This window comes from Carcharodon carcharias (genome assembly GCF_017639515.1).
Source record: "Carcharodon carcharias isolate sCarCar2 chromosome 27 unlocalized genomic scaffold, sCarCar2.pri SUPER_27_unloc_1, whole genome shotgun sequence".
In the NCBI taxonomy this organism is placed as follows: domain Eukaryota; kingdom Metazoa; phylum Chordata; class Chondrichthyes; order Lamniformes; family Lamnidae; genus Carcharodon; species Carcharodon carcharias.
This window is the reverse complement of record NW_024470624.1, coordinates 839,185-861,861: the sequence shown is the minus strand read 5'-3', so window position 1 is coordinate 861,861 and position 22,677 is coordinate 839,185. Positions and strand designations below refer to the sequence as shown.

Below are 22,677 nucleotides of genomic sequence, written 5' to 3'. Positions count from 1 at the left end.
CTGAGTGTGGAAAGAGATTCACTGATTTATCCGCCCTGCGGATGCATTGGCGAGTTCACGCCGGTGAGAGAGCCTTCACCTTCTCTGAGTGTGGGAAGGGATTCACTCAGTTATCCCACCTGCAGAGACACCAGCGAGTTCACACAGGGTAGAGACCGTTCACCTGCTCTGAGTGTGGGAAGGGATTCACTCAGTTATCCCACCTGCAGAGACATCAGCGAGTTCACACCGGGTAGAGACCGTTCACCTTCTCTGAATGTGGAAAGAGATTCACTGATTTATCCGCCCTGCGGATGCATCAGTGAGTTCCCATCGGGGAGAGACCATTCACTTGTTCTGAGTGTGGGAAGGGATTTAGTGATTCATCCTCTCTGCTGACTCACCAATGAGTTCACAAGGAGGAGAGACCATTCACCTGTTCTGAGTGTGTAAAGGGATTAATTCTGTCATCTGAACTGTAGAGACACCAGCGAGTTCACACCGGGGAGAGGCCATTCACCTGCTCTGAGTGTGCGAAGGGATTCACTCAGTTATCCCACCTGCAGATACACCAGCGAGTTCACACCGGGGAGAGGCTATTCACCTGCTCTGATTGTGGGAAGGGATTCATTCAGTTCTCCCACTTGCAGAGACAGCAGTTAGTTCACACCGGGGAGAGACCATTCACCTGTTCTTAGTGTGGAAAGGGATTTAGTGATTCATCTTCCCTGCTCACTCACCAGTGAGTTCACAGCGGGGAGAGGCCATTCACCTGCGATGAGTGTGGGAAGCGATTCACTCGGTTGTGTGACCTGCTGGCACACCACCGGGGGAGAGGCCGTTCACCTGCTCTGAGTGTGGAAAGAGATTCACTGATTCATCCGCCCTGTGGATGCATCGGCGAGTTCACCCCGGGGAGAGACCTTTCACCTGCTCAGAGTGTGGGAAGGGATTCACTCAATTATCCCACCTGCAGTGACACCAGCGAGTTCACACTGGGGAGAGAACCTTCACCTGTTCTGATTGTGAAAGGGATTCACTCAGTTATCCCACCTGCAGTGACAGCAGCAAGTTCACACTGGGGAGAAACTCTTCACCTGTTCTGAGTGTGAAAGGGATTCACTCAGTTATCCCACCTGCAGAGACACCAGCGAGTTTACACCGGGGAGAGGCTGTTCACCTGCTCTGAGTGTGGGAAGGGATTCACTCGGTCGTCCCACCTGCTGAGGCACCAGACAGTTCACACTGGTGAGAGGCTGTTCAGCTGCTCTAAGTGTGGAAAGGAATTAATTCTGTCATCTCACCTTAGAGACACCCGCGATTCACACCGGGGAAAGGCCATTCACCTGCTCTGATGGTGGGAAGAGATTCACTCAGTTACCCCACCTGCAGATACACCAGCGAGTTCACACCAGGGAGAGGCCATTTACCTGCTCTGAGTATGGGAAGGGGTTTAGTGATTCATCCTCCCTGCTGACTCATCAGCGAATTCACAGTGGGGAGAGGCCATTCACCTGCTCTGACTGTAGGAAGAGATTCACTCAGTTATCCCAACTGCAGAGACACCAGTGAGTTCACACCAGGGAAAGGCCATCCATCTGCTCTGAGAGCAGGAAATGATTCACTCGGTCATCCCATCAGCTGACACACCAACGAGTTCACATCGGGGAGAAGCCGTTCACCTGCTCCAAGTGTGGGATTGGACTCAGTGATTCATCTGAGCAGCTGAGACACCAGCAAGTTCATACCGTGGAGAAACTGTTCACCTGCTCTGAGTGTGGGAAGGGATTCACTCGGTCGTCCCACCTGCAGAGACACCAGCCAGTTTACACCGGGGAGAGGCTGTTCACCTGCTCTGAGTGTGGGAAGGGATTCACTCGGTCGTCCCACCTGCTGAGGCACCAGACAGTTCACACTGGTGAGAGGCTGTTCAGCTGCTCTGAGTGTGGAAAGGGATTAATTCTGTCATCTCACCTTAGAGACACCCGCGATTCACACCGGGGAAAGGCCATTCACCTGCTCTGATGGTGGGAAGAGATTCACTCAGTTACCCCACCTGCAGATACACCAGCGTGTTCACACCGGGGAGGAGCCATTCACCTACTCCAAGTGTGGGAAAGGATTTAGTGATTCTTCCAAGCAGCTGAGACACCAGCGAATTCACACCGGGGAGAGATCTTTCACCCGCTTTGAGTGTCGAAGGGGATTCACTGCTTTATCCGCCCTGCGGATGCATCAGCGAGTTCACACCAGGGACAGACCCTTCACCTGCTCCAAGTGTGGGAAGGGATTCACTCAGTTTCCCACCTGCAGATACACCAGCGAGTTCACAGTGGGGAGAGGCTATTCACCTGCTCTGACTGTGGGAGGGGATTAAATCTGTCATCTCACCTTAGAGACACCAGTGAATTCACAGTGGGGAATGGCCATTCACCTGCTCTGAGTGTGGGAAGGGATTAATTCTGTCATCTCACCTTAGATACACCAGCGAGTTCACAGCGGGGAAAGGCCATTCACCTGTTCTGAGTGTGGGAAGGGATTCAGTCGGTCGTCCCACCTACTGAGGCACCAGACAGTTCACACTGGGGAGAAGCCGTTCATCTGCTCTGAGTGTAGGAAGGGATTCACTTGGTCATTCCATCTGCTGAGACACCAGCGAGTTCACTCCGGGGAGAGACTGTTCACGCGCTTTGAGTGTGGAAAGGGATTCGCTGCTTTATCTGCCCTGCGGATGCATCAGCGAGTTCACACCAGGGAAAGACCATTCACCTGTTCTGAGTGTGGAAAGGGATTTAGTGATTCATCCTCCCTGCTGACTCACCAGCGAGTTCACACTGGGTAGAGCCCATTCACCAGCTCTGAGTGTGGAAAGGGATTAATTCTGTCATCACACCTGCAGAGACACCAGCGATTTTACACCGGGGAGAGGTTATTCACCTGTTCTGAGTGTGGGAAGGGATTCAGTCAGTCGTCCCACCTGCTGAAGCACCAGACAGTTCACACTGGGGAGAGGCCGTTCACCTGCTCTGAGTGTGGGAAAGGATTCACTCGGTCGTCCCACCTGCTGAGGAACCAGGCAGATCACACCGGGGTGAGGCCATTCACTGCTCCAAGTGTGGGAAGGGACTCAGTGATTCATCCGAGCAGCTGAGCCACCAGCGAGTTCATACCGTGGAGAAACCGTTCACCTGCTCTGAGTGTGGGAAGGGATTCACTCGGTCGTCCCAGTTGCTGAGGCACCAGACAGTTCACGCTGGGGAGAGGCATTCACCTGCTCTGAGTGTAGGAAGGGATTCACTTGGTCATTCCATCTGCTGACTCACCAGCGGGTTCACACCGGGGAGAGTACATTCACCTGTTCTGAGTGTGGAAAAGGATTTAGTGATTCATCCTCCCTGCTGTCTCACCAGCGAGTTCACAGCGGGGAGAGACCATTTAGCTGCTCTGACTGTGGGAAAGGATTCACTCGGTCATCCTACCTGCTGACACACCAGCGAGTTCATACCGGGGACTGACTGATGTGCTCAGAATGTGGGAGAGATTCACTTGGTGGTGTGATCTGCTGGCACACCAGCGGGTTCACACTGGGGAGAGGCCGTTCACCAGTTCCGCGTGTGGGAAGGGATTCACTCGGTCGTCCCACCTGCAGAGACACCAACGGGTTTACACCGGGGAGAGGCCATTCACCTGCTCTGAGTGTGGGAAGGGATTAATTCTGTTGTCCCACCTGCAGAGACACCAGCGATTTTACACTGGGGAGAGGCCATTCACCTGCTCTGATTGTGGGAAGGGATTAATTCTGTCATCTCACCTTAGAGACACCAGCTAGTTCACAGCACAGAAAGACCATTCACCTGCTCTGAGTGTGGGAAGGAATTCACTCAGTTACCCCACCTGCAGAGACACCAGCGAGTTCACACCGGGGAGGGGCCATTCACCTGCTCTGACTGTGGGAAGAGATTCACTCAGTTATCCCAACTGCAGAGACACCAGCGAGTTCACACCAGGGAATGGCCGTTCATCTGCTCTGAGAGCAGGAAAGGATGCACTTGGTCATCCCATCTGCTGACACACCAGCAAGTTTACATTGGGGAGAAGCCGTTCACCTTCTCCAAGTGTGGGAAGGGACTCAGTGATTCATCCGAGCAGCTGAGACACCAGCGAGTTCATACCGTGGTGAATCTGTTCAGCTGCTCTGAGTGTGGGAAGGGATTAATTCTGTCATCTCACCTTAGAGACACCAGCGAGTTCAAAGCGGGGAGAGGCTATTCACCTGCTCTGAGTGTGGGAAGAGATTCCTCGGTTGTGTTACCTGCTGGCACACCACCTGAGGAGAGGCCATTCACCTGCTCTGAGTGTGGGAAGGGATTCACTCGGTCGTCCCACCTGCTGAGGAACCGGGCAGATCACACCGGGGAGAGGCAGTTCACCTGCTCTGAGTGTGGGGAGGGATTCACTCGGTCATCCCATCTGCTGACACACCAGCGAGCTCGCATGAAGGAGAGACCGTTCACCTGTTCCAAGTGTGGGAAGGGATTTAGTGATTCATCCGAGCAGCTGAGACACCAGCAAGTTCACATCGAGGAGAGACCATTCACCTGCTCCAAGTGTGGGAAGGGATTCACTGATTTATCCGCCCTGCGGATGCATCAGTGAGTTCCCATCGGGGAGAGACCATTCACTTGTTCTGAGTGTGGGAAGGGATTTAGTGATTCATCCTCTCCCCTGACTCACCAGCAAGTTCACAGTGGGGAGAGGCCATTCATCTGCCCTGACTGTGAGAAGGGATTAATTCTGTCATCTCACCATAGAGACACCAGGGAGTTCATACCAGGGAAAGGCCATTCACCTGCTCTGAGTGTGGGAAGGGTTTCACTCAGTTTCCCCACCTGCAGATACACCAGCGAGTTCACACCGGGGTGAGGCCATTCACCTGTTCTGAGTGTGCGAAGGGGTTTAGTGATTCATCCTCCCTGCTGACTCACCAGCGAGTTCACAGTGTGGAGAGGCCATTCACCTGCTCTGACTGTGGGAAAAGATTCACTCAGTTATCCCACCTGCAGAGACACCAGTGAGTTCACACCAGGGTAAGGCGGTTCATCTGCTCTGAGAGCAGGAAATGATTCACTTGGTCATCCCATCAGCTAACACCAGTGAGTTCACATCGGAGAGAAGCCGTTCACCTGCTCCAAGTGTGGGAAGGGACTCAGTGATTGATCCGAGCAGCTGAGACACCAGCGAGTTCATACCGTGGTGAAACCGTTCACCTGCTCTGAGTGTGGGAAGGGATTCACTCGGTTGTCCCACCTGCTGAGGCACCAGACAGTTCACACTGGGGAGAGGCATTCACCTGCTCTGAGTGTAGGAAGGGATTCACTTGGTCATTCCATCTGCTGACTCACCAGCGGGTTCACACCGGGGAGAGCACATTCACCTGTTCTGAGTGTTTGAAGGGATTTAGTGATTCATCCTCCCTGCTGATTCATCAGCGAGTTCACACCGGGTAGAGCCCATTCACCAGCTCTGAGTGTGGATTAATTCTGTCATCACACCTGCAGAGACACCAGCGATTTTACACCAGGGAGAGGTCATTCACCTGTTCTGAGTGTTGGAAGGGATTCACTTGGTCGGCTTACCTGCTGAGGCACCAGACAGTTAACACCGGGTAGAGCCCATTCACCAGCTCTGAGTGTGGATTAATTCTGTCATCACACCTGCAGAGACACCAGTGAGTTCACACCAGGGAGAGGATGTTCACCTGCTCTGAGAGCGGGAAAGGATTCACTCGGTCGTCCCATCTGCTGACACACCAGCGATTTCACATCGGAGCGAAGCCGTTCACCTGCTCCAAGTGTGGGAAGGGACTCAGTGATTCATCCGAGCAGCTGAGACACCAGCAAGTTCATACCATGAAGAGACCATTCACCTGCTCTGAGTGTGGAAAGTGGTTCACTGATTTATGCGCACTGCGGTGCGTCGGCGAGTTCACACCGGGGAGAGTCCCTTCACCTGCTCTGAGTGTGGGAAGGGATTTAATCAGTTATCCCACCTGCATATACACCAGCGAGTTCACACCGAAGAGAGTCCCTTCGCCTGCTCTGTGTGTGGGAAGGGATTCAGTCGGTCGTCCCACCTGCTGAGGCACCAGACAGTTCACATTGGGGAGAGGACGTTCACCTGCTCTGAGTGTGGGAAGGGATTCACTCGGTCATCCCACCTGCTGAGGAACCAGACAGATCACACCAGGGAGAGGCCGTTCACCTGCTCTGAGTGTAGGAAGGGACTCACTCGGTCATCCCACCTGCAGAGACACCGGCGAGTTCACAGCGGTTAAAGGCCATTCACCTGCTCTGAGTGTAGGAAGGGACTCACTCGGTCGTCCCACCTGCAGAGACACCAGTGAGTTCACAGCGGTGAAAGGCCATTCACCTGCTCTGAGTGTGGGAAGGGGTTTAGTGATTCATGCTCCCTGCTGACTCACCAGCGAGTTCACAGTGGGGAGAAGCCGTTCACCTGCTCTGACTGTGGGAAGGGATTCACTCAGTTACCCCACCTGCAGATACACCAGCGAGTTCACACTTGGGAGAGATCATTCACCTGCTCTGAGTGTGGGAAGAGATTCACTCAGTCATCCCACCTGCTGAGGGACAGGCGAGTTCACACCAGGGAGCGACCATTCACCTGCTCTGAGTTTAGGAAGGGATTCACTCGTTTGTGTGACCTGCTGGCACACCAGCTGGGGAGAGGCCGTTCACCTGCTCTGAGTGTGGAAAGAGATTCACTGATATATCCGCCCTACGGATGCATCGGCGAGTTCACACCAGTGAGAGAATCTTCACCTGCTCTGAGTGTGGGAAGGGATTCACTAAGTTATCCCACCTGCAGAGACACCAGCGAGTTCACACCAGGGAGAGACCATTCACCTGTTCTGAGTGTGGAAAGGGATTTAGTGATTCATCCTCCTTGCTGACTCACCAGCGAGTTCACACTGGGTAGAGCCCATTCACCAGCTCTGAGTGTGGAAAGGGATTAATTCTGTCATCACACCTGCAGAGACACCAGCGATTTTACACCGGGGAGAGGTCATTGACCTGTTCTGATTGTGGGAAGGGATTCAGTCAGTCGTCCCACCTGCTGAGGCACCAGCGGGTTCACACCGGGGAGAGACCCTTCGCCTGCTCTGACTTTAGGAAGGGATTCTCTCAGTTATCCCACCTGCAGAAACATCAGTGAGTTCACAGCGAGGAGAGACCATTCACCTCTTCTGACTGTGGGAAGGGATTCACTCAGTTATCCCACCTGCAGAGACACCCGCGAGTTCACACCGGGGTGAGGCCATTCACCTGCTCTGACTGTGGGAAGAGATTCACTCAGTTATCCCAACTGCAGAGACACCAGCGAGTTCACACCAGGGAAAGGCCGTTCATCTGCTCTGAGAGCAGGAAAGGATTCACTTGGTCATCCCATCTGCTGACACACCAGCAAGTTTACATTGGGGAGAAGCCGTTCACCTTCTCCAAGTGTGGGAAGGGACTCAGTGATTCATCCGAGCAGCTGAGACACCAGCGAGTTCATACCGTGGTGAATCTGTTCAGCTGCTCTGAGTGTGGGAAGGGATTAATTCTGTCATCTCACCTTAGAGACACCAGCGAGTTCACAGCGGGGAGAGGCTATTCACCTGCTCTGAGTGTGGGAAGAGATTCCTCGGTTGTGTTACCTGCTGGCACACCACCTGAGGAGAGGCCATTCACCTGCTCTGAGTGTGGGAAGGGATTCACTCGGTCATCCCACCTGCTGAGGAACCGGACAGATCACACCGGGGAGAGGCCGTTCACCTGCTCTGAGTGTGGGAAGGGATTCACTCGGTCATCCCATCTTCTGACACACCAGCGAGCTCGCATGAAGGAGAGACCGTTCACCTGCTCCAAGTGTGGGAAGGGATTTAGTGATTCATCCGAGCAGCTGAGACACCAGCAAGTTCACATCGAGGAGAGACCATTCACCTGCTCCAAGTGTGGGAAGGGATTCACTGATTTATCCGCCCTGCGGATGCATCAGTGAGTTCCCATCGGGGAGAGACCATTCACTTGTTCTGAGTGTGGGAAGGGATTTAGTGATTCATCCTCTCTGCTGACTCACCAATGAGTTCACAAGGAGGAGAGACCATTCACCTGTTCTGAGTGTGTAAAGGGATTAATTCTGTCATCTGAACTGTAGAGACACCAGCGAGTTCACACCGGGGAGAGGCCATTCACCTGCTCTGAGTGTGCGAAGGGATTCACTCAGTTATCCCACCTGCAGATACACCAGCGAGTTCACACCGGGGAGAGGCTATTCACCTGCTCTGATTGTGGGAAGGGATTCATTCAGTTCTCCCACTTGCAGAGACAGCAGTTAGTTCACACCGGGGAGAGACCATTCACCTGTTCTTAGTGTGGAAAGGGATTTAGTGATTCATCTTCCCTGCTCACTCACCAGTGAGTTCACAGCGGGGAGAGGCCATTCACCTGCGATGAGTGTGGGAAGCGATTCACTCGGTTGTGTGACCTGCTGGCACACCACCGGGGGAGAGGCCGTTCACCTGCTCTGAGTGTGGAAAGAGATTCACTGATTCATCCGCCCTGTGGATGCATCGGCGAGTTCACCCCGGGGAGAGACCTTTCACCTGCTCAGAGTGTGGGAAGGGATTCACTCAATTATCCCACCTGCAGTGACACCAGCGAGTTCACACTGGGGAGAGAACCTTCACCTGTTCTGATTGTGAAAGGGATTCACTCAGTTATCCCACCTGCAGTGACAGCAGCAAGTTCACACTGGGGAGAAACTCTTCACCTGTTCTGAGTGTGAAAGGGATTCACTCAGTTATCCCACCTGCAGAGACACCAGCGAGTTTACACCGGGGAGAGGCTGTTCACCTGCTCTGAGTGTGGGAAGGGATTCACTCGGTCGTCCCACCTGCTGAGGCACCAGACAGTTCACACTGGTGAGAGGCTGTTCAGCTGCTCTAAGTGTGGAAAGGAATTAATTCTGTCATCTCACCTTAGAGACACCCGCGATTCACACCGGGGAAAGGCCATTCACCTGCTCTGATGGTGGGAAGAGATTCACTCAGTTACCCCACCTGCAGATACACCAGCGAGTTCACACCAGGGAGAGGCCATTTACCTGCTCTGAGTATGGGAAGGGGTTTAGTGATTCATCCTCCCTGCTGACTCATCAGCGAATTCACAGTGGGGAGAGGCCATTCACCTGCTCTGACTGTAGGAAGAGATTCACTCAGTTATCCCAACTGCAGAGACACCAGTGAGTTCACACCAGGGAAAGGCCATCCATCTGCTCTGAGAGCAGGAAATGATTCACTCGGTCATCCCATCAGCTGACACACCAACGAGTTCACATCGGGGAGAAGCCGTTCACCTGCTCCAAGTGTGGGATTGGACTCAGTGATTCATCTGAGCAGCTGAGACACCAGCAAGTTCATACCGTGGAGAAACTGTTCACCTGCTCTGAGTGTGGGAAGGGATTCACTCGGTCGTCCCACCTGCAGAGACACCAGCCAGTTTACACCGGGGAGAGGCTGTTCACCTGCTCTGAGTGTGGGAAGGGATTCACTCGGTCGTCCCACCTGCTGAGGCACCAGACAGTTCACACTGGTGAGAGGCTGTTCAGCTGCTCTGAGTGTGGAAAGGGATTAATTCTGTCATCTCACCTTAGAGACACCCGCGATTCACACCGGGGAAAGGCCATTCACCTGCTCTGATGGTGGGAAGAGATTCACTCAGTTAACCCACCTGCAGATACACCAGCGTGTTCACACCGGGGAGGAGCCATTCACCTACTCCAAGTGTGGGAAAGGATTTAGTGATTCTTCCAAGCAGCTGAGACACCAGCGAATTCACACCGGGGAGAGATCTTTCACCCGCTTTGAGTGTCGAAGGGGATTCACTGCTTTATCCGCCCTGCGGATGCATCAGCGAGTTCACACCAGGGACAGACCCTTCACCTGCTCCGAGTGTGGGAAGGGATTCACTCAGTTATCCCACCTGCAGAGACACCAGCGAGTTCACACCAGGGAGAGTACATTCACCTGTTCTGAGTGTGGGAAGTGATTTAGTGATTCATCCTCCCTGCTGACTCACCAGCGAGTTCACACCGGGTACTGACTGATCTGCTCAGAATTTGGGAGAGATTCACTTGGTGGTGTGATCTGCTGGCACACCAGCGGGTTCACACTGGGGAGAGGTCGTTCACCTGTTCCGTGTGTGCGAATGGATTCACTCGGTCGTCCCAACTGCAGAGACACCAGCGGGTTTACACCGGGGAGAGGCCATTCATCTGCTCTGAGTGTGGGATGGGATTAATTCTGTTGTCCCACCTGCAGAGACACCAGCGATTTTACGCTGGGGAGAGCCCATTCACCTGCTCTGAGTGTGGGAAGGGATTCACTCAGTCGTTCCACCTGCTGAGGCACCAGACAGTTCACACTGGGGAGAGGCCATTCACTTGCTCTGATTGTGGAAAGGGATTAATTCTGTCATCTCACCTTAGAGACACCAGCGAGTTCACAGCACGAAAAGGCCATTCACCTGCTCTGAGTGTGGGAAGTAATTCACTCAGTTACCCCACCTGCAGATACACCAGCGAGTTCACACCGGGGAGAGGCCATTCACCTGGTCTGAGTGTGGGAAGGGGTTTAGTGATTCATCCTCCCTGCTGACTCACCAGCGAGTTCACAGTTGGGAGAAGCCGTTCACCTGCTCCAAGTGTGGGAAGGGATTCACTCAGTTTCCCACCTGCAGATACACCAGCGAGTTCACAGTGGGGAGAGGCTATTCACCTGCTCTGACTGTGGGAGGGGATTAAATCTGTCATCTCACCTTAGAGACACCAGTGAATTCACAGTGGGGAATGGCCATTCACCTGCTCTGAGTGTGGGAAGGGATTAATTCTGTCATCTCACCTTAGATACACCAGCGAGTTCACAGCGGGGAAAGGCCATTCACCTGTTCTGAGTGTGGGAAGGGATTCAGTCGGTCGTCCCACCTACTGAGGCACCAGACAGTTCACACTGGGGAGAAGCCGTTCATCTGCTCTGAGTGTAGGAAGGGATTCACTTGGTCATTCCATCTGCTGAGACACCAGCGAGTTCACTCCGGGGAGAGACTGTTCACGCGCTTTGAGTGTGGAAAGGGATTCGCTGCTTTATCTGCCCTGCGGATGCATCAGCGAGTTCACACCAGGGAAAGACCATTCACCTGTTCTGAGTGTGGAAAGGGATTTAGTGATTCATCCTCCCTGCTGACTCACCAGCGAGTTCACACTGGGTAGAGCCCATTCACCAGCTCTGAGTGTGGAAAGGGATTAATTCTGTCATCACACCTGCAGAGACACCAGCGATTTTACACCGGGGAGAGGTTATTCACCTGTTCTGAGTGTGGGAAGGGATTCAGTCAGTCGTCCCACCTGCTGAAGCACCAGACAGTTCACACTGGGGAGAGGCCGTTCACCTGCTCTGAGTGTGGGAAAGGATTCACTCGGTCGTCCCACCTGCTGAGGAACCAGGCAGATCACACCGGGGTGAGGCCATTCACTGCTCCAAGTGTGGGAAGGGACTCAGTGATTCATCCGAGCAGCTGAGCCACCAGCGAGTTCATACCGTGGAGAAACCGTTCACCTGCTCTGAGTGTGGGAAGGGATTCACTCGGTCGTCCCAGTTGCTGAGGCACCAGACAGTTCACGCTGGGGAGAGGCATTCACCTGCTCTGAGTGTAGGAAGGGATTCACTTGGTCATTCCATCTGCTGACTCACCAGCGGGTTCACACCGGGGAGAGTACATTCACCTGTTCTGAGTGTGGAAAAGGATTTAGTGATTCATCCTCCCTGCTGTCTCACCAGCGAGTTCACAGCGGGGAGAGACCATTTAGCTGCTCTGACTGTGGGAAAGGATTCACTCGGTCATCCTACCTGCTGACACACCAGCGAGTTCATACCGGGGACTGACTGATGTGCTCAGAATGTGGGAGAGATTCACTTGGTGGTGTGATCTGCTGGCACACCAGCGGGTTCACACTGGGGAGAGGCCGTTCACCAGTTCCGCGTGTGGGAAGGGATTCACTCGGTCGTCCCACCTGCAGAGACACCAACGGGTTTACACCGGGGAGAGGCCATTCACCTGCTCTGAGTGTGGGAAGGGATTAATTCTGTTGTCCCACCTGCAGAGACACCAGCGATTTTACACTGGGGAGAGGCCATTCACCTGCTCTGATTGTGGGAAGGGATTAATTCTGTCATCTCACCTTAGAGACACCAGCTAGTTCACAGCACAGAAAGACCATTCACCTGCTCTGAGTGTGGGAAGGAATTCACTCAGTTACCCCACCTGCAGAGACACCAGCGAGTTCACACCGGGGAGGGGCCATTCACCTGCTCTGACTGTGGGAAGAGATTCACTCAGTTATCCCAACTGCAGAGACACCAGCGAGTTCACACCAGGGAATGGCCGTTCATCTGCTCTGAGAGCAGGAAAGGATGCACTTGGTCATCCCATCTGCTGACACACCAGCAAGTTTACATTGGGGAGAAGCCGTTCACCTTCTCCAAGTGTGGGAAGGGACTCAGTGATTCATCCGAGCAGCTGAGACACCAGCGAGTTCATACCGTGGTGAATCTGTTCAGCTGCTCTGAGTGTGGGAAGGGATTAATTCTGTCATCTCACCTTAGAGACACCAGCGAGTTCAAAGCGGGGAGAGGCTATTCACCTGCTCTGAGTGTGGGAAGAGATTCCTCGGTTGTGTTACCTGCTGGCACACCACCTGAGGAGAGGCCATTCACCTGCTCTGAGTGTGGGAAGGGATTCACTCGGTCGTCCCACCTGCTGAGGAACCGGGCAGATCACACCGGGGAGAGGCAGTTCACCTGCTCTGAGTGTGGGGAGGGATTCACTCGGTCATCCCATCTGCTGACACACCAGCGAGCTCGCATGAAGGAGAGACCGTTCACCTGTTCCAAGTGTGGGAAGGGATTTAGTGATTCATCCGAGCAGCTGAGACACCAGCAAGTTCACATCGAGGAGAGACCATTCACCTGCTCCAAGTGTGGGAAGGGATTCACTGATTTATCCGCCCTGCGGATGCATCAGTGAGTTCCCATCGGGGAGAGACCATTCACTTGTTCTGAGTGTGGGAAGGGATTTAGTGATTCATCCTCTCCCCTGACTCACCAGCAAGTTCACAGTGGGGAGAGGCCATTCATCTGCCCTGACTGTGAGAAGGGATTAATTCTGTCATCTCACCATAGAGACACCAGGGAGTTCATACCAGGGAAAGGCCATTCACCTGCTCTGAGTGTGGGAAGGGTTTCACTCAGTTTCCCCACCTGCAGATACACCAGCGAGTTCACACCGGGGTGAGGCCATTCACCTGTTCTGAGTGTGCGAAGGGGTTTAGTGATTCATCCTCCCTGCTGACTCACCAGCGAGTTCACAGTGTGGAGAGGCCATTCACCTGCTCTGACTGTGGGAAAAGATTCACTCAGTTATCCCACCTGCAGAGACACCAGTGAGTTCACACCAGGGTAAGGCGGTTCATCTGCTCTGAGAGCAGGAAATGATTCACTTGGTCATCCCATCAGCTAACACCAGTGAGTTCACATCGGAGAGAAGCCGTTCACCTGCTCCAAGTGTGGGAAGGGACTCAGTGATTGATCCGAGCAGCTGAGACACCAGCGAGTTCATACCGTGGTGAAACCGTTCACCTGCTCTGAGTGTGGGAAGGGATTCACTCGGTTGTCCCACCTGCTGAGGCACCAGACAGTTCACACTGGGGAGAGGCATTCACCTGCTCTGAGTGTAGGAAGGGATTCACTTGGTCATTCCATCTGCTGACTCACCAGCGGGTTCACACCGGGGAGAGCACATTCACCTGTTCTGAGTGTTTGAAGGGATTTAGTGATTCATCCTCCCTGCTGATTCATCAGCGAGTTCACACCGGGTAGAGCCCATTCACCAGCTCTGAGTGTGGATTAATTCTGTCATCACACCTGCAGAGACACCAGCGATTTTACACCAGGGAGAGGTCATTCACCTGTTCTGAGTGTTGGAAGGGATTCACTTGGTCGGCTTACCTGCTGAGGCACCAGACAGTTAACACCGGGTAGAGCCCATTCACCAGCTCTGAGTGTGGATTAATTCTGTCATCACACCTGCAGAGACACCAGTGAGTTCACACCAGGGAGAGGATGTTCACCTGCTCTGAGAGCGGGAAAGGATTCACTCGGTCGTCCCATCTGCTGACACACCAGCGATTTCACATCGGAGCGAAGCCGTTCACCTGCTCCAAGTGTGGGAAGGGACTCAGTGATTCATCCGAGCAGCTGAGACACCAGCAAGTTCATACCATGAAGAGACCATTCACCTGCTCTGAGTGTGGAAAGTGGTTCACTGATTTATGCGCACTGCGGTGCGTCGGCGAGTTCACACCGGGGAGAGTCCCTTCACCTGCTCTGAGTGTGGGAAGGGATTTAATCAGTTATCCCACCTGCATATACACCAGCGAGTTCACACCGAAGAGAGTCCCTTCGCCTGCTCTGTGTGTGGGAAGGGATTCAGTCGGTCGTCCCACCTGCTGAGGCACCAGACAGTTCACATTGGGGAGAGGACGTTCACCTGCTCTGAGTGTGGGAAGGGATTCACTCGGTCATCCCACCTGCTGAGGAACCAGACAGATCACACCAGGGAGAGGCCGTTCACCTGCTCTGAGTGTAGGAAGGGACTCACTCGGTCATCCCACCTGCAGAGACACCGGCGAGTTCACAGCGGTTAAAGGCCATTCACCTGCTCTGAGTGTAGGAAGGGACTCACTCGGTCGTCCCACCTGCAGAGACACCAGTGAGTTCACAGCGGTGAAAGGCCATTCACCTGCTCTGAGTGTGGGAAGGGGTTTAGTGATTCATGCTCCCTGCTGACTCACCAGCGAGTTCACAGTGGGGAGAAGCCGTTCACCTGCTCTGACTGTGGGAAGGGATTCACTCAGTTACCCCACCTGCAGATACACCAGCGAGTTCACACTTGGGAGAGATCATTCACCTGCTCTGAGTGTGGGAAGAGATTCACTCAGTCATCCCACCTGCTGAGGGACAGGCGAGTTCACACCAGGGAGCGACCATTCACCTGCTCTGAGTTTAGGAAGGGATTCACTCGTTTGTGTGACCTGCTGGCACACCAGCTGGGGAGAGGCCGTTCACCTGCTCTGAGTGTGGAAAGAGATTCACTGATATATCCGCCCTACGGATGCATCGGCGAGTTCACACCAGTGAGAGAATCTTCACCTGCTCTGAGTGTGGGAAGGGATTCACTAAGTTATCCCACCTGCAGAGACACCAGCGAGTTCACACCAGGGAGAGACCATTCACCTGTTCTGAGTGTGGAAAGGGATTTAGTGATTCATCCTCCTTGCTGACTCACCAGCGAGTTCACACTGGGTAGAGCCCATTCACCAGCTCTGAGTGTGGAAAGGGATTAATTCTGTCATCACACCTGCAGAGACACCAGCGATTTTACACCGGGGAGAGGTCATTGACCTGTTCTGATTGTGGGAAGGGATTCAGTCAGTCGTCCCACCTGCTGAGGCACCAGCGGGTTCACACCGGGGAGAGACCCTTCGCCTGCTCTGACTTTAGGAAGGGATTCTCTCAGTTATCCCACCTGCAGAAACATCAGTGAGTTCACAGCGAGGAGAGACCATTCACCTCTTCTGACTGTGGGAAGGGATTCACTCAGTTATCCCACCTGCAGAGACACCCGCGAGTTCACACCGGGGTGAGGCCATTCACCTGCTCTGACTGTGGGAAGGGATTCACTCAGTTATCCCACCTGCAGAGACACCAGCGAGTTCACATCGGAAAGAAGCCGTTCACCTGCTCCAAGTGTGGGGAGGGACTCAGTGATTCATCCGAGCAGCTGAGACACCAGCGAGTTCATACCATGGAGAGACCGTTCACCTGGTCTGAGTGTGGAAAGAGGTTCACTGATTTATCTGCACTGCGGTTTGTCGGCGAGTTCACACCGGGGAGAGACCCTTCACCTGCTCTGAGTGTGGGAAGGGATTTAATCAGTTATCCCACCTGCATATACACCAGTGAGATCACACCGGGAAGAGACCCTTCACCTGCTCTGACTGTGGGAAGGGATTCAATCAGTTATCCCACCTGCAGAGACACCAGCGAGTTCACACCGAGGAGAGTCCCTTTGCCTGCTTTGAATGTAGGAAGGGATTCACTTGGTCGTCCCACCTGCTGAGGCACCAGACAGTTCACACTGGGGAGACGTGGTTCACCTGCTCTGAGTGTAGGAAGGGATTCACTTGGTCATTCCATCTGCTGACTCACCAGCGGGTTCACACCAGGGAGAGTACATTCACCTGTTCTGAGTGTGGGAAGGGATTCAGTGATTCATCCTCCCTGCTGACGCACCAGCGAGTTCACACCGGGTAGAGCCCATTCACCAGCTCTGAGTGTGGATTAATTTTGTCATCACACCTGCAGAGACACCAGCGATTTTACACCAGGGAGAGGTCATTCACCTGTTCTGAGTGTGGGAAGGGATTCAGTCAGTCGTCCCACCTGCTGAGGCACCAGACAGTTCACACTGGGGAGAGGCCGTTCACCTGCTCTGAGTGTGGGAAGGGATTCACTTGGTCGTCCCACCTGCTGAGGAACCCGACAGATCACACCAGGGAGAGGCCGTTCACCTGCTCTGAGTGTGAGAAGGGACTCACTCGGTCATCCCACCTGCAGAGACACCAGCGAGTTCACACTGGAGAGAGGCCGTTCACCTGCTATGAGTGTGGGAAAGGATTCACTGAGTTTTACAGGCTGGAGATACACCAGCGAGTTCACAATGGGGAGAGGCCATTCACCTGCTCTGAGGTGGAAAGGGATTAATTCTGTCATCTCACCTTAGAGACACCAGCGAATTCACAGCGGTGAAAGGCCATTCACCTGCTCTGAGTGTGGGAAGGGATTCACTCCGTTACCCCACCTGCAGATACACCAGCGAGTTCACACTTGGGAGAGACCATTCACCTGCTCTGAGTTTGGGAAGGGATTCACTTGGTTGTGTGACCTGCTGGCACACCAGCTGGGGAGAGGCCGTTCACCTGCTCTGAGTGTGGAAAGAGATTCACTGATTTATCCACCCTGCGGATGCATCGGCGAGTTCACACCGGGGAGAGACCTTTCACCTGCTCCAAGTGTGGGAAGGGATTCACTCAGTTATCCCACCTGCAGAGACAGCAGCGAGTTCACACCAGGGAGAAACCATTCACCTGTTCTGAGTGTGTGAAGGGATTTAGTGATTCATCCTCCTTGCTGACTCACCAGCGAGTTCACACTGGGTAGAGCCCATTCACCAGCTCTGAGTGTGGAAAGGGATTAATTCTGTCATCACACCTGCAGAGACACCAGCGATTTTACACCGTGGAGAGGTCATTGACCTGCTCTGAGTGTGGGAAGGGATTCAGTCGGTCGTTCCACCTGCTGAGGCACCAGACAGTTCACACTGGGGAGAGGCCGCTCACCTCCTCTGAGTGTAGGAAGGGATTCAATTGGTCATTCCAGCTGCTGACAGACCAACGAGTTAACTCCGGGGAGGGACCGTTCGCGCACTTTGAGTGTGGAAAGGGATTCGCTGCTTTATCCGCCCTGCGGATGCATCAGCGAGTTCACACCAGGGAGAGACCATTCATCTGTTCTGTGTATGGAACGGGATTTAGTGATTCATCCTCCTTGCTGACCCACCAGCGAGTTCACACTGGGTAGAGCCCATTCACCAGCTCTGAGTGTGGAAAGGGATTAATTCTGTCATCACACCTGCAGAGACACCAGCGATTTTACACCGGGGAGAGTCCATTCACCTGCTCTGAGTATGGGAAGCAATTCACACAGTTACCCCACCTGCAGAGACACCAGCAAGTTCACACCGGGGAGAGACCCTTCGCCTGCTCTGACTTTAGGAAGGGATTCACTCAGTTACCCCACCTGCAGAGACACCAGCGAGTTCACACCAGAGAGAGACCCTTCACATGCCCTGAGTGTGGGAAGGAATTCACTCAGTTATCCCACCCGCAGAGACACCAGTGAGTTCATATCGGGGTGAGGCCCTTCACCTGCTCTGAGTGTGGGAAGGGATTTAGTGATTCATGCTCCCTGCTGACTCACCAGCGAGTTCACAGTGGGGAGAGGCCATTTACCTGCTCTGACTGTGGGAAGGGATTCATTCAGTTATCCCACCTGCAGAGACACCAGCGAGTTCACACCGGGGAGAGGATGTTCACCTGCTCTGAGAGCGGGAAAGGATTCACTCGGTCATCCCATCTGCTGACACACCAGCGATTTCACATCGGAGCGAAGCCGTTCACCTGCTCCAAGTGTGGGAAGGGACTCAGTGATTCATCCGAGCAGCTGAGACACCAGCAAGTTCATACCGTGAAGAGACCGTTCACCTGCTCTGAGTGTGGAAAGAGGTTCACTGATTTATGCGCACTGCGGTGCGTCGGCGAGTTCACACCGGGGAGAGTCCCTTCACCTGCTCTGAGTGTGGGAAGGGATTTAATCAGTTATCCCACCTGCATATACACCAGCGAGTTCACACCGAGGAGAGTCCCTTCGCCTGCTCTGTGTGTGGGAAGGGATTCAGTCGGTCGTCCCACCTGCTGAGGCAGCAGACAGTTCACATTGGGGAGAGGACGTTCACCTGCTCTGAGTGTGGGAAGGGATTCACTCGGTCATCCCACCTGCTGAGGAACCAGACAGATCACACCAGGGAGAGGCCGTTCACCTGCTCTGAGTGTAGGAAGGGACTCACTCGGTCATCCCACCTGCAGAGACACCAGCGAGTTCACAGCGGTTAAAGGCCATTCACCTGCTCTGAGTGTGGGAAGGGATTTAGTGATTCATCCTCCCTGCTGAGGCACCAGACAGTTCACACTGGGGAAAGGCCGTTCACCTGCTCTGAGTGTGGGAAGGGATTCACTCGGTCGTCCCACCTGCTGAGGAACCGGACAGATCTCACCGGGGAGAGGCCGTTCACCTGCTCTGAGTGTGGGAAGGGATTCACTCGGTCGTCCCACCAGCTGAGGAACCGGACAGATCACACCGGGGAGAGGCCGTTCACCTGCTGAGTGTGGGAATGGATTCACTCGGTCATCCCATCTGCTGACACACCAGCGAGCTCGCATGAAGGAGAGACCGTTCACCTGCTCCAAGTGTGGGAAGGGATTTAGTGATTCATCCGAGCAGCTGAGACACCAGCAAGTTCACATCGAGGAGAGACCATTCACCTGCTCCAAGTGTGGGAAGGGATTCACTGATTTATCCGCCCTGCGGATGCATCTGTGAGTTCCCATCGGGGAGAGACCATTCACTTGTTCTGAGTGTGGGAAGGGATTTAGTGATTCATCCTCTCCCCTGACTCACCAGCAAGTTCACAGTGGGGAGAGGCCATTCATCTGCCCTGACTGTGAGAAGGGATTAATTCTGTCATCTCACCATAGAGACACCAGGGAGTTCATACCAGGGAAAGGCCATTCACCTGCTCTGAGTGTGGGAAGGGTTTCACTCAGTTTCCCCACCTGCAGATACACCAGCGAGTTCACACCGGGGTGAGGCCATTCACCTGTTCTGAGTGTGCGAAGGGGTTTAGTGATTCATCCTCCCTGCTGACTCACCAGCGAGTTCACAGTGTGGAGAGGCCATTCACCTGCTCTGACTGTGGGAAAAGATTCACTCAGTTATCCCACCTGCAGAGACACCAGTGAGTTCACACCAGGGTAAGGCGGTTCATCTGCTCTGAGAGCAGGAAATGATTCACTTGGTCATCCCATCAGCTAACACCAGTGAGTTCACATCGGAGAGAAGCCGTTCACCTGCTCCAAGTGTGGGAAGGGACTCAGTGATTGATCCGAGCAGCTGAGACACCAGCGAGTTCATACCGTGGTGAAACCGTTCACCTGCTCTGAGTGTGGGAAGGGATTCACTCGGTCGTCCCACCTGCTGAGGCACCAGACAGTTCACACTGGGGAGAGGCGTTCACCTGCTCTGAGTGTAGGAAGGGATTCACTTGGTCATTCCATCTGCTGACTCACCAGCGGGTTCACACCGGGGAGAGCACGTTCACCTGTTCTGAGTGTGGGAAGGGATTTAGTGATTCATCCTCCCTGCTGCCTCATCAGCGAGTTCACACCGGGTAGAGCCCATTCACCAGCTCTGAGTGTGGATTAATTCTGTCATCACACCTGCAGAGACACCAGCGATTTTACACCGGGGAGAGGTTATTCACCTGTTCTGAGTGTGGGAAGGGATTCAGTCAGTCGTCCCACCTGCTGAGGCACCAGCGAGTTCACACCGGGGAGAGACCCTTCGCCTGCTCTGACTTTAGGAAGGGATTCTCTCAGTTATCCCACCTGCAGAAACATCAGTGAGTTCACAGCGAGGAGAGACCATTCACCTCTTCTGACTGTGGGAAGGGATTCACTCAGTTATCCCACCTGCAGAGACACCCGCGAGTTCACACCGGGGTGAGGCCATTCACCTGCTCTGACTGTGGGAAGGGATTCACTCAGTTATCCCACCTGCAGAGACACCAGCGAGTTCACATCGGAAAGAAGCCGTTCACCTGCTCCAAGTGTGGGGAGGGACTCAGTGATTCATCCGAGCAGCTGAGACACCAGCGAGTTCATACCATGGAGAGACCGTTCACCTGGTCTGAGTGTGGAAAGAGGTTCACTGATTTATCCGCACTGCGGTGCGTCGGCGAGTTCACACCGGGGAGAGACCCTTCACCTGCTCTGAGTGTGGGAAGGGATTTAATCAGTTATCCCACCTGCATATACACCAGTGAGATCACACCGGGAAGAGACCCTTCACCTGCTCTGAGTGTGGGAAGGGATTTAATCAGTTATCCCACCTGCATATACACCAGTGAGATCACACCGGGAAGAGACCCTTCACCTGCTCTGACTGTGGGAAGGGATTCAATCAGTTATCCCACCTGCAGAGACACCAGCGAGTTCACACCGAGGAGAGTCCCTTTGCCTGCTTTGAATGTAGGAAGGGATTCACTTGGTCGTCCCACCTGCTGAGGCACCAGACAGTTCACACTGGGGAGACGTGGTTCACCTGCTCTGAGTGTAGGAAGGGATTCACTTGGTCATTCCATCTGCTGACTCACCAGCGGGTTCACACCAGGGAGAGTACATTCACCTGTTCTGAGTGTGGGAAGGGATTTAGTGATTCATCCTCCCTGCTGACTCACCAGCGAGTTCACACTGGGTAGAGCCCATTCACCAGCTCTGAGTGTGGATTAATTCTGTCATCACACCTGCAGAGACACCAGCGATTTTACACCGGGGAGAGGTTATTCACCTGTTCTGAGTGTGGGAAGGGATTCAGTCAGTCGTCCCACCTGCTGAGGCACCAGACAGTTCACACTGGGGAGAGGCCGTTCACCTGCTCTGAGTGTGGGAAGGGATTCACTCGGTCGTCCCACCTGCTGAGGAACCCGACAGATCACACCAGGGAGAGGCCGTTCACCTGCTCTGAGTGTGAGAAGGGACTCACTCGGTCATCCCACCTGCAGAGACACCAGCGAGTTCACACTGGAGAGAGGCCGTTCACCTGCTATGAGTGTGGGAAAGGATTCACTGAGTTTTACAGGCTGGGAATACACCAGCGAGTTCACAATGGGGAGAGGCCATTCACCTGCTCTGAGTGTGGAAAGGGATTAATTCTGTCATCTCACCTTAGAGACACCAGCGAATTCACAGCGGTGAAAGGCCATTCACCTGCTCTGAGTGTGGGAAGGGATTCACTCCGTTACCCCACCTGCAGATACACCAGCGAGTTCACACTTGGGAGAGACCATTCACCTGCTCTGATTTTGGGAAGGGATTCACTTGGTTGTGTGACCTGCTAGCACACCAGCTGGGGAGAGGCCGTTCACCTGCTCTGAGTGTGGAAAGAGATTCACTGATTTATCCACCCTGCGGATGCATCGGCGAGTTCACACCGGTGAGAGAACCTTCACCTGCTCTGAGTGTGGGAAGGGATTCACTCAGTTATCCCACCTGCAGAGACACCAGCGAGTTCACACCAGGGAGAGACCATTCACCTGTTCTGAGTGTGGAAAGGGATTTAGTGATTCATCCTCCTTGCTGACTCACCAGCGAGTTCACAGTGGGTAGAGCCCATTCACCAGCTCTGAGTGTGGAAAGGGATTAATTCTGTCATCACACCTGCAGAGACACCAGCGATTTTACACCGGGGAGAGGTCATTGACCTGTTCTGAGTGTGGGAAGGGATTCAGTCAGTCATCCCACCTGCTGAGGGAGAGGCGAGTTCACACCAGGGAGCGACCATTCACCTGCTCTGAGTTTAGGAAGGGATTCACTCGTTTGTGTGACCTGCTGGCACACCAGCTGGGGAGAGGCCGTTCACCTGCTCTGAGTGTGGAAAGAGATTCACTGATTTATCCGCCCTACGGATGCATCGGCGAGTTCACACCAGTGAGAGAACCTTCACCTGCTCTGAGTGTGGGAAGGGATTCACTCAGTTATCCCACCTGCAGAGACACCAGCGAGTTCACACCAGGGAGAGACCATTCACCTGTTCTGAGTGTGGAAAGGGATTTAGTGATTCATCCTCCT

At 53.8% G+C, this 22,677-nt stretch overlaps 2 pseudogenes; both read left to right on the top strand.

Moving 5' to 3' along the window:
- The first annotated feature begins 41 nt into the window (after positions 1-41).
- LOC121273581 lies at positions 42-3,808 on the top strand (annotated as a pseudogene).
- A 2,972-nt stretch (positions 3,809-6,780) lies between these two features.
- On the top strand, positions 6,781-12,294 carry LOC121273580 (annotated as a pseudogene).
- Positions 12,295-22,677: the final 10,383 nt, after the last annotated feature.